General features: G+C 38.9%; 1 protein-coding gene across 1 annotated transcript in view; it reads right to left on the bottom strand.

The window, feature by feature from the left end:
• Positions 1–12,761, bottom strand: part of LOC131691315 (uncharacterized) — a 257,425-nt gene that overhangs the window by 206,614 nt on the left and 38,050 nt on the right. The window contains exon 2 of the mRNA XM_058977606.1: positions 9,750–10,538. The gene's annotated coding sequence lies outside the window, so the exon portion shown is untranslated. The remainder of the gene's footprint in view (positions 1–9,749; positions 10,539–12,761) is intronic.

Raw genomic sequence — 12,761 nt, 5'->3', positions numbered from 1 at the left:
AAAAGTCACTGCATATAAGGCTTTCCGGGAAGAGGGGTTACCCGCTAGCTATCAACAGTACGCGTCGTTAGAAAGGGGAATGAAGAGTCCAATGAAAGCCAAAAAACGCAGTTATTAGCGTCGTTTCGTCGACGGGTTTACGAGAGAAACAGCGATGAGCACTCTTTGGGGTACGGCTCGACGTATGCGTAACCGAAACAGTACCAACGAGAACGTGGAATATTCAAACCGTTGAATATTGGCTTTCGCCAAGAAGATCTGTCCGGACTCTGTCCCGGTACAGAAAACGTGCCGCGCCGCGTCTCTTCCCGATACCGCGAACGAAACACCGTTTTCGATGATGGAGTTCTCACTTGCTCTCTTATCATGCGACAATAACGCCCCAGGGTTAGACAGAATCAAATTCAACTTGCTGAAGAATCGACCTGACACTGCAAAAAGGCGCTTGTTGAACTTATTTAACAAGTTTCTTGAGGGTAACATTGTCCCTCATGACTGGAGGCAAGTGAAGATCATCGCCATCCAAAGACCAGGAAAACCAGCCTCCGACCACAACTCGTATCGACCGAGTATTCGGAAGTTGTTTGAGAAAATGATCCTGTTTCGCCTCGACAATTGGGTTGAAGCAAATGGCTTACTGTCAGATACACAATTTGGCTTCCGCAAAGGCAAAGGGACGAACGATTGCCTTGCGTTGCTTTCTACAGAAATCCAAATGGCCTATGCTAACAAAGGGCAGATGGCATCAGTCTTCTTGGAATCAACATTCTGTCAGAGAAACTGCACCAGCATGGTCTTTCACCTATTTTGAATAACCTGTTATCTGAAAAGCACATGCACTTTTCACATGGCGATTTAACAACATCGCGATTTAGCTACATGGGTCTTCCCCAGGGCTCATGTCTAAGTCCCCTACTCTACAACTTTTACGTGAATGACATTGATGATTGTCTTGTCAATTCATGCACTCTAAGGCAACTTGCAGACGACGGGATGGTCTCTGTTACAGGGCCCAAAGCTGCCGACTTGCAAGGACCATTACAAAATACCTTGGACAATTTGTTTGCTTGGGCTCTTCAGCTGGGTATCGAGTTCTCCACGGAGAAAACTGAATTAACATTGAAATAACTGGAACATGGTGGGGGGCCCACCCAGGAGACCTGATCAGGTTGTACCAAACAACGATATTGTCGGTGATGGAGTACGGGTGTTTCTGTTTCCGCTCCGCTGTGAACATACACTTCATCAAACTAGAGAGTATCCAGTATCGTTGCTTGCGCATTGCCTTAGGTTGCATGCGTTGGCGGGCGTTCTACCGCTGAAAATTCGATTATGGGAACTCTCATATCGATTGCTCATCCAATGCGACATCTTGAACCCACTGGTGAGTGAAAACTGCGAGAGGCTCGTCGAGCTTAATTCTCAAACCCGTTTTATGTCCTTGTACTTCGACTACATGGCACAGAACATCAATCCTTCTTCATATAATCCCGACCGTGTGCCTTTCTTTGATACTTCTGATTCAACTGTATTCTTCGACACATCCATGAAGGAAGAGACCCGTGGAATCCCGGATCATATACGCCCACAAGTGATCCCTATATATTTTATAACAAATTCCGAGAAGTCGACTGCGACAAAATGTTCTACACCGACGGATCAAATCTCGATGGGTCAGTATCTTCAATGATAATGTCACCGCTTCATTCAAGCTCAATGATCCTGCTTCAGTTTACGTCGCCGAATTAGCCGCTATTCACTATGCCCTTGGGATCATCGACACTTTGCCCACAGATCACTACTTCATCATTTCGGACAGCCTCAGCTCTATTCTTTGTTTGGGTCCCTTCTCATTGCTCTATCCCGGGTAATGAAAAGGCCGACTTTTTAACAAAGGTGGGCGCATTAGAAGGTGACATCTACGAAAGACCAATTTGCTTCAAAGAATTTTTCAGCATTTGTCATCAGAGGACACTCGACAGTTGGCAAAACTCGTGGAGCAATGGGGAACCAGGACGATGGTTACATTCTATTGTCCCGAAGGTATCAAAGAAGCCTTGGTTCAGGGGGATGGATGTGGGTCGGGATTTCATACGTGTAATGTCCCGGCTTATGTCCAACCACTACACATTGAATGCGTAGTCGGTGCGCTTTGAATGAGGGTTATCACGACATCGATCACGTTGTCTGGGTATGCACCGAGTATTGTGACGCCATGTCTCAGTTAAAGAATTCCCTTCGGGCCCGAGGTAGACCACCCAATGTCCCAGTTTGAGATATGCTGGCAAATCGCGATTTCCCCTATATCTCCCTTATTAGCATCTTTATTAAAACGATAAACATCCCAATTTAGCCCCTCTCTCTTATTTCTCGTTTCCAGATGCTCCCTGTCTTTCCTTGTAGACCCGACCAGTGCCAGAGTGCCACTCTGCGACCGCAATCGCCCTGCATAGAAGGAAACTGAAGCGAAAGCGACTCGATGGTCTGATAACTTCCCCGCGGGTCTGAATACCATCCACCAACCCGGTACTCGACGACCTACTGACAAAGCACTGTGTCGCTGATCACCCGTTTGCCCAAAAGTTACAAGTTCTGCTCTTCTTTCCATGTCGTCATATACGCCTTCTTCCCCTATCCTTGATACAACTGCTGCTACAACGATGATCGAAATAAGCCCCCTCTAAATATCTTAACCAAGCATAAGTTTCCTTCAAAAAATTCAAATTTGTATTCTGTATTCCTAGTTTTAAGATAGCTGTTAATTTTATTCTCCATTAAAACTATTATCCCCCATCTTGTAAATAGAATTGTATCCCTAGTTATAAGATATCTGTGAAATTTCTCATAAATATTTGTTCTCCCTTTTATATACCAAACTATATTTTTACTTTTAAGATAACTGTAAAATATTTCGTAAAAATCTATTCCTCCCCTTTTGAATATCAAATTGGATTCCTTGTTTTAAAAATTTTTCATAAAAAAATCTTTTGCCCCCACTCTTGTATATAGAACTGTATTTCTAGTCTTAAGATAGCTGTAGAATTCTTCCTCTCAATATAAAAAAAATATCTGAACATTGTAACCTCCTAGTTTTAAGTATTTAAAATGTAAAACACAAAAGTATTTGGCACCGCCAAGCTAACGCATTTGTGCCTATCAAATAAACGAACTGAATAAAAAAAGTTTTTGGTGTGGCAAGTGATCTGTAGATGTGTCAAAATGGGCCGGTTTTTAGTTAAATCTGGAACTGTCTACCAACAAATCTACCTTGACGAAACTTCGCAAAATCGCACCCCTGGTCCTTTCTTCAAAATCATCCAGTGCAGTTCTCTGTGTATCTCTTTTGAGATTGAACCGCTAATATGTTAGTCGGTCTTGGCCAGTACCAACTGTCATTAACATTTCGCAGAGAATTTTTATATTCATTTGGGATATCTTTTATACTTTTTGTACGCTTGCTTTGTATGGCACACTTTGAAAATCATCATTGAAGTGTTAATAAGAAGCAATGCTCCCGATGGTCGGCTGTACGGAGTTCAAATGGCTCCTTTCGAATTATTGGAAATTGATCGCTAGGGACTTTCGTACATATTGCCAAGATCATATCATTACCTCTATTATATTCCACACGACTTTATCCTATTATGTAACGCCCCGCGGAATAATAATTCTTAAAATGCCTATCCGGCATTCATATTTCTACTGGAGGTAGCACTTCTGAAAACTTTTTTTTCGAGAGTTGTCCTACTGGAGCTGTAGAGCTAAGTTCTCGGAAGGGCTCCCCGTCAAAATCACATACTACAATTTGCAGACGAGACAGGCAATGTCGCCCACTAAAACACCGCATTAGGCCAATTGTAGCGGGACGTGATTCTGAATGTGATATTCATTGTACGCTTCAGGTATGTGTGGGCGTAGGGACTCGCGATCGCGTGTATCATCGCGAAGAGCTCGAGCCTTTGTACATTAACGGGTTCGATCGCGTGTGCGTTTGTATGTCGCGTGTGCTAACGTGTATGTAACTTCGCGTGTAAGAATTCTATTTTATAACCGTGTGCCTTTCGCATATTCGCGTGTGTTCTTGGATAATCGCGCGCGGACCGTTAATCTAATACTTTATTTTTTGGTGTACTGCTAAGATGCTAAAAGAGTGTGAGATCTTCCATATCACTAGAGTGCCCGGTAATGTAGCCATGGAACGTGTTGTCCAGTGGATATGAGCTTTATTTTTTGACTGGTTCTACTGAATGTATGAACCTAAGTTATTAAGACAGAGAGTTGGTTACCGGACGTGACCGATTCATGAGCGCGCGAAAATGGACGTTTGTAGGTTCGTGTTTGAGACAGCGTTTGAAACTTCGTGAGTGCTAAAACGTTCTCCTTATTACCGGAGTGTTATTAAGTTTGCACGATCCCGAACGTAGGTGTGCGTTGTTAATCGCGAAGGGCTTAAGCGTTCGTACGTTAACGTGTTTGTCACGTGTGCTCGCGTTCATGTGACTTCGCGTGTACAAGACGGGATTTTGTAACCGTCTGGCATTTCCTATATACGCGTGCATTCTTGGATGGTCGCGCGGACCTTCATTCTAATAGTTAATTTGGTTTCGTAGAATCGAGGTGATCATCGAAATGATAGATCCTACGAGTGAATGCACTTGGCCCAGTCACCTGTCGAGCATTTGTATATTTGCGTGTTTGAATGTTTACGTGTGTATGAGAAGTGTTGTGTGTTAAGATATGTGTGTTACCTGTAAATAATAAGTTAATACAAATAATATTTAATGTGTTAAAATAAGACATGTGTAACATGCTACTTGAAGTTTTTGGTCGTTCCTACTTATCTGATTCAATTGAGTATGAGTACATCTCAATTCTTCTAAAACCTGGCGACGTCTGATGGTAGCGAATTGTCATTGTTGGCAGCAATGTTACCCTTTTTTGATGAATGAACTCGGAGAGGTCATCAGAGGAATGTGACGCATGAGACCGAAAATAAATTGAAAAACCTATTTTAATCCACCTAGCGGTGCAATTGTGCCTTTCTCAATCATGAATCACGAGAATGTGTGCGTTGTTTATATTCATTAAAAGCTTTTAACCCTTAAATGCGCAATGTTGTTTTAAAACAACATTGTGAAAACCATCTCAAAATTATCATAGTGACGTATTAAAACTGTGAGAGAATTTTCAGAAAATTTGAAAAAAATTGCTTTGCGCCTTTAAGGGTTAAATGCATATATTACATTTTATTATTGTACATCACATGACAACTATATACAGGAAAATAAATCATTATTCGAGTTCTAAAATTTTGAAAAACGAAAAAACAGCCACGGTAATATTGAACTGAAAAAAGGTGCGAAATCGGCAAAGTCCCAAAAAGTCGATTTTTATAAAAAAAAAATTTTCGAGATAACATAAAATCTCGACGTTTCGTGCATTTTAAAGATGTTTGGCATCAAAAATACGAATTCGATTTCTGAAATTTCATGGGTCCCCCCTTTGAAAAAAAAATTGAGTTACGGCTCATATGGGAATTTCATGTGTGACCGGACCGTTCAGTCTATATTTCCGGAACCATACAAGCGATCCGTGCGAAATTTTACAGACATCTGTGGGGATAATATAACTATCATTTGGGACTAAGTTTGTGAAAATCGGCCCAACCATTTCCGAGAAACTGATATGAGTTTGCTAGTTATGAAAGATGGCCGCTTTTCCCGGGCACTTCCGGAACCGTCTATGGTGGTCAATGTAGTCAACGAAAGTTTGTTTGGCCGTCGGTGACCTAGAACTGCAAAGTTAAGTTATTTGAGAGACATTTTAGCGAAATTTTTACCTTTTTTGCTTCCATCGGGGTATCGGTTTGAATCACAATTTGCTATGTGATCGCACGCCACAACCCGTAACTCCGGAACCGGAAGTCGGTTGGGGATAAAATTTAATAGCCATTTACGGGGACGCAATACCTTTCATTTGAGGTCAAGTTTAGTCGAATCGGTCTAGCCATCTCCGAGAAACCGATGTGACTGTTACTCTGAATTTGGATACTTCCGCCGGGGCTTCCGGAACCGATGATGGTGGCCAATGTGACCAAAGAGACTTTGAATGGCTGTTAATGACCTAGTACTACAAATCGAAGCAGTTGTGGTCACATTTTGGAAAAATTTTCACCATTATACATTCATTGCAGAATTTCTTAAAATCGACGTTTTCTGCGTGATCGTACTCATCACCCTGTAATTCCGGAACCGGAAGTCGGATCCATTAGAAATTCAATAGCAGCCTATGGGAACGTTGCACCTTTCATTTGGGACTAAGTTTGTAAAAATCGGTTCATCCATCTCTGAGAAAAGTGAGTGAGATTGTGTTCGCGTACACACACACAGACGCACATACACACACACACATACATACACACACAGACATTTGCCGAACTCGACGAACTGAATCGAATGGTATATGTCACTCGGCCCTCCGGGCCTCCGTTAAAAAGTCGGTTTTCAGAGCAATTGCAATACCTTTCTATTGAGAAAGGCAAAAATGAAATTTACTATTAACGACAATTGCATTCCGTTAAAAGTTTCTCATGCTATGCTGACCGGGAATGGATGATTGAAGTGCGTCGGTAAATTAATCGTACCTTCATTTATCCAATCCAAATTAGTCGAATCGAATGCACGAATTGAACACCGGTAAAACGTGATCCAAAGAAGGATTACCCACTATTCTATCATATAAGCCAGTTCTGCATCCATTCCCTGACCCATATGTCACAAATACTCAAACGAACACATACGCAGATAGACATACGACTAGCACATAATTCGGCCACGCCAGTGTGCACAGGCTCTTAGCTGACTGTTAGTTTGGGCTGGTGCAGAGTATGAAATAACACAAAACATAAAAAAGGCCCATAAGCCCTCTCGGTCTCCTCGATGCACCACTATAGAGACGTAATGCAATAACCATCTTAAAGCAGTTGTCTGCTCAAATATGCTTGAAGATGTTTGCAATACCGTCAAACCCATCAACCTAGGAGAGGGAGGTAGCACTTCTGAAAACTTTGATCTAAAATGAAAAAAACAAAGCGCATGAGCACTTAACCAAATCACAATATCTACCAAGATATATCCATATTCATTTCCCTACGTACTAACACCAATCCTATCCTGCGACACTTGTGGATGAAATTCCTTAGTCATAATAGATACACGTCAACACTACATTCCTTCCCATCCCAAAATTGACCTGCATGGGCGTGATTATCTTTCGTTATTGATCATACTATTATAATCTTAGTCTCTTTAGGTTGCACGTTGAGTATGATTTACTACTCCCAAGTATCATACAATAGGTTCAATATGCAATTTCAACAGGCTTTGATCAATCACAGAAAACTCAACTAAGCTAACTAGAATATGGGCGGTCAACTAAGCTAAGTCCCATATCCCCCTCTTGCTTGATAACATAACTATCTATCAACATAGGAACCTCGTCGCTTAAGGTTATAATCAAAATTTAGGTTATTTTTCAATCATATTAACCCTACAACGGTTTCGTGACTTTTTTATACGTAAACGGTTTTGTGGGGTACATTCGTACCCCAGAGCTAAAATCGCTCTAACATGCCTAGTTTTTTATTGAATTTATAATTAGATTGAATAGTTTTATTCAAAAATAAGCCAAGCAAAGCAGCTTATTCAAAAATATTCGTGCTTTGTAAATTTTATTATGCAATATTTCATTTTTTGTAGAACAGGTCTTTAAAATCCCCCTTTTCCTTAATATTGCTATAACTTTGGAAGTTTCTAACCGATTTTGACTATCTATACGGCATTGCAAAGATTATTAAATTGCCTTTTGAACAAAAAGTAAATAATTAAAAAACCGAGAAAAAAGTGTATTTATTCCGATGTTTGTTTGAACTACAAACGCCAATACAAACAGTAAATATACAGCAAGATGCAGTAACGAAGTTAAAACAGGATATCGTCGAAGGGACAGGGCAGTGCATTGTACGTTCCAGAGCCTGGGCTGCAGAAGATGAGAAATTGAGTGGTGTGTAGTACATATTATATACAAATCATATTTACGAATGTGTTTTGTCTTTTTTGTCTTCAAAACCAAAAAGTATGATAACGATTCAAGTGCCTTTTTTAATTACTTTGCTATAGTAGCTTTATTATATCAAATAACAGATTCTATTGTTCAGCAATGTTGAAGCCTATACAATTTCAAGCAAGTTTCTCGATTACTATGTATCGATATTTTGCTTATAAAAAAGATATAATAAATTTTCCGAATTATATACACACGACAAAACACAAACGGTTTGATGGGGTACATTTGAACCCCAGACAAACTTTAAGCGGGCACTGTTAGGTTGGTCAAGTGAAACAAATAGGTTGCACCTGCTTTAATGGAAGATTAATAATCAAATTGATTTATGATAAAGTTTTCTTGCAGTTTAAATAAATCATAACGGAATAACAGAGCTTGCGAATAGCTCTGGGGTACAAATGTACCCCACACAACCGTTCTAGGGTTAAAGTTCAGACAGCGAAAAATAACATTGTCAATGGTCACTAACTTTATGCTTCTCGGTTAGTTGGATCTTGTAAGACCGCAGCCCCAAGCTCCGATGTCACATTCAAGACGGTAAGATGCCGAGTTCTTGTGCACGGCGGAATATGAAAACGAGATTGGAGCCTAGTAATTGCATTATTTGTCATATGTCAGGTTTGTGCTAAGACCTTACCGTGGGATACATTTCTAGGGATGTGATAAATAGCAACTGAACGATCCACTTATTCCAAAACTAGGGCCAGTCGAAACATTTCAATAAATCAAACATTTATCTTAACTATCTGCCAACAAAATGCGAATATTCGCACGCCCTTCACAAACGCATACCAACCGTCGCTGACTCATACTTCAATCTGGTTCGATGCCTACAGAGAAAAGATGGCAGGACGCGAACGCTAGACAAATCCGAAAACATGCTTAAATTTATGCAAATTACATTTTTGAATTCTTTTCGTCGGACTGGAATAAAGCGACCAAAATTGGATCTGAAGAGCTATAACAAGAGCTAGTGCGGGCAGAGCTAGGAAGCTTTCAGAAAATCTGTTGCTTAGCATCTGAGCGAAGAGTGAGAGAACGTTTTGAATAATAGCAAACTTTGGCCAACAAATCAATTGACCCGAAGAAAAGGAACTGAGGATAATTTCTCAAATTAGATTGTTTCTGTATAACCAACAATCGATAATTGGTTTGAAAAAAACGTTTTGTTAAAGATGAAACAGATTCCTCGGGATACCTATGAATCGGTCGTCATATTCAATTCACATTCATTAGCTCAGCTGTTAGTGCAAGGATAACAACAGAAAAGTACGATGCGTTTCCATTGGTTCTTTGATACAAATGGAGTTACGTTATATTTGTCATAAAAATGCATGAATCGTTACACTTGTTAGCGGGACGTCTAACTGTGAGCTTGAGCTTGTGATATATGATGATATATCTAAATATGTTTCACAAACTCATTGTCATAGTTATCCCATTTTAAGTTGCGCAACAGCGACTACTATTATTTCACTAAAAAACTTTCGCCAGTAACGTTAAAAGGATTTCGTGTCACTGCAATAGTTTAGATTTCCTTAAATTGGCAATTTAATCTGTTCCATTCCGGTATAATCTCAATTATTTCATAAGGGGATGAAAACAACGACTAACTTTAAACTCACCTTGCTTCCTTCGACAGCACCAGTAGTCAGAGAGCTGTGCCAAAACTGCACGTCACTCCCACAATCGCGGTTCCCTCGAGTTGAATCCTTCAGCAAACTTTGCACACAACAAAACGAAAGCAAATCTCAGCAGAAATCCGAAGGATAACGAAAAAGAAATGTTAAAAAAACTCGTTTGGATATTTTTTGCTGGCTCCCTTTCCCTTCCTCCCCACTGTTTATAGCCGTGGGAAATATGAAAGAGTCTCTCGCCTTCCAATTCAATCTGCTGCGGAATGTGCCACCACCCAACAATGCGGAATGGAAGTGGGTGCAGTAATTTTTCTCCAGCCACCAGGTTCAACTGGTTCTGGTTCTTCGCGTTGGGAACCTCTTTGACGCGGAACACCTTCCAGCACAATCTGCTTCACGGAATCACAGCTACCGACCGACCGACCGAACGAGCGACCGGGAGCTTCTGTTTCTTTTCGCTTAATTCTTTACCAAAAACAAAGAAATCCAAATCCCGAACTAACTCTCAAAGAAACATGGTTTAGCTTTAATTGCAGAGCACTTGAGCCTTTTCGCTTTGGCTTTTCAGCAGTTTCAGCCGTCAGGGTGTCGTTCTCAAGTTCCGCTCGTTAACTTTGCGAGCAACACTTTGCTGCAGTTTACACGGTTATTTTCGAGAGCGCATATACATACGATGTTTTATTGTGTAGCAACAATTCCGCTCTTATGGTGTGGGTGAAGAATTATGCAAACGTAGACGGATGCGGGTTGTGTGTATTGAAGATGATGAAGACTTATCTGGAAGTATAAAATAGATTGAAAAAATAGGTGAATTATTAAACTAATATTGGCGGCATTCATTAGGATATGTCGTAAATTTGTTATAGGGAATGCGAGTTTTTTTAGTTTATAGTTGTAGAGGTTTTAATCTAAGAGTTATCGCCTCTCTTTTCGGATTAGAAAAATTCATAACCCTGTATGCAGGGATGCCATTATGCCAGATTTATCTGACACAGCCAGAGTTTTTTGCAGCTTCCAGACAAAAAGGCAAACCTCTCATTCTGCCAGATTTTTAAATTATAGAATAAATACATTAATTACATATATTTGATGATTTTTTTTGTTTACGGTTTTTGTTGAAAATTTTGTAGAATCGTGATTCGCTGGTTAGGTTGACAGATGTCAGAAACAGGTCAACACGGATGTTATTAGTACAAATGCTTCTGTTCAGATCTCTAACTATTCCCAGTTTTATTGTCGAAATGAATTTAACTTGAAAATTTGACATTTAGATGCCTTTAGGTCGACAAGTTTTTCGGACCAAGTAGCGGGGGTCCAACTAAAAAGCGGCCGCTGTTAAAAATTTTCCACCCAGCGAAGCTTGGTTGTTTTAGTTTTAATATTTCATATATCTACAATTCGTAGTATACAGCATTTTCAATCAAATAATGTATAAAAATGGATATGCCGTCATTTTTTAATTCAAAAATATTCACTAAATAATGATAATACATATAGCTGAGAATAATTATATTGTCTATTGTTTGAGGTAGGTAACTCTATTTAATATTCTTCCTAATGAAAATTATTGATAAAACGTCTACTTGTTCAGTAATGAAAAAATAATTAGAATCAGTCAACAAAGCAATGAGATATGGCCTTTTTTGAACTTTCCAACTTTTACTAATTTTTTTTAATTTACACGTTTAACTATAACGTTAGATAGACAACCCTATTTTTATATTTTTTTCCAGTGCAGCATATAAATATCAGCCTTTGTACATTATATTCATATAATTAAATGGCATGGGTATCATTTGAAGCCGCGACGCGTTATAAATAGTCAATGGACAAACATGGATTCACACTTGAAGTCTGGTAGAACATCCATCGATGACCGCATTAAAATTCAAATCGCTATAACTTCTGATTCCGTCAATGAAATATTTTTATATTAACAGGGAACGTATTTGAATACTATATCCTTCGAATGCCAAGCACCAAATAAGTAGACAAATATTTTTTTGTTTATAAAGATAAGACCAAACCTGTGAATGTATGCAGATAGCCTTATGAAACGAGTCTTAAAACTTCACATCGTCATATCTCTCGATGGATCATTTTAAAATTCACTGAAAAGATGCTTGGATACTGTAGCTTTTGAATACCGTACGCCGTATTGATGGTCATTTTTTACATTTCTTATAAAAGAAATGTATAGAATTCGCTCCAACTTTCAAGATTTTTATTTATTTTTTTTAGATATTATTTTCTATTTGATTATATTGTTTTGTTTGCATTACATTTATAATTTAGTATATTGGGTAGCGGTGACACAAGCGGTGACTTTTCATCCCTATTGTTTACATGATTCAGTTAATTATTATTAAGATATAATATGCTTTCGCAGTTAAGTATTTTTTCAGTAGGATGTTTTAATCCTACTTGTCTTGTGAATAAGGAGCTAAAAAAATCTTATAAACTAACTTATAAACTATAAAGAGAGCTAATCGTTGCAATTGAAGATTGCGACGATTTTTGTCGGATGTTGCTTATAATACTGTTCGTCATAATTTTTAATGTTTCTATGTTTACGGGTCTGTGCAACTCATTTGTGCTAAACCAGGGAGGACGCTTCAACATCATTTTCAGAATTTTATTCTGAATCCTTTGAAGCGTTTTCTTCCTAGTAGCACAACAACTTGCCCAGATTGGCACTACATATAGCATTGCCGATCTAAATATTTGTTTATAAATTAATAGTTTGTTCTTTAGGCAGAGCCTAGAATTCATATTTATAAGAGGGTATAAACATTCTATATATTTGTTGCATTTTGTTTGGATTCCTTCAATGTGATCCTTAAAAGTGAGTTTTTTATCGTAAATCAAACCCAAGTATTTAACTTGATTTGACCACGTTAAATTCAAACCAATAAATTTAATAATATGGATATTATTTGGTTTAAGAGAAGGAGCTCTTGGCTTATACGGAAACACAATCGTGTTTTTGCCGCATTAGTG

This window comes from Topomyia yanbarensis, chromosome 3, assembly GCF_030247195.1.
Source record: "Topomyia yanbarensis strain Yona2022 chromosome 3, ASM3024719v1, whole genome shotgun sequence".
In the NCBI taxonomy this organism is placed as follows: Eukaryota; Metazoa; Arthropoda; class Insecta; order Diptera; family Culicidae; genus Topomyia; species Topomyia yanbarensis.
The sequence above is the reverse complement of the archived record's forward strand: the minus strand, read 5'-3'. Positions and strand labels throughout refer to the sequence as shown.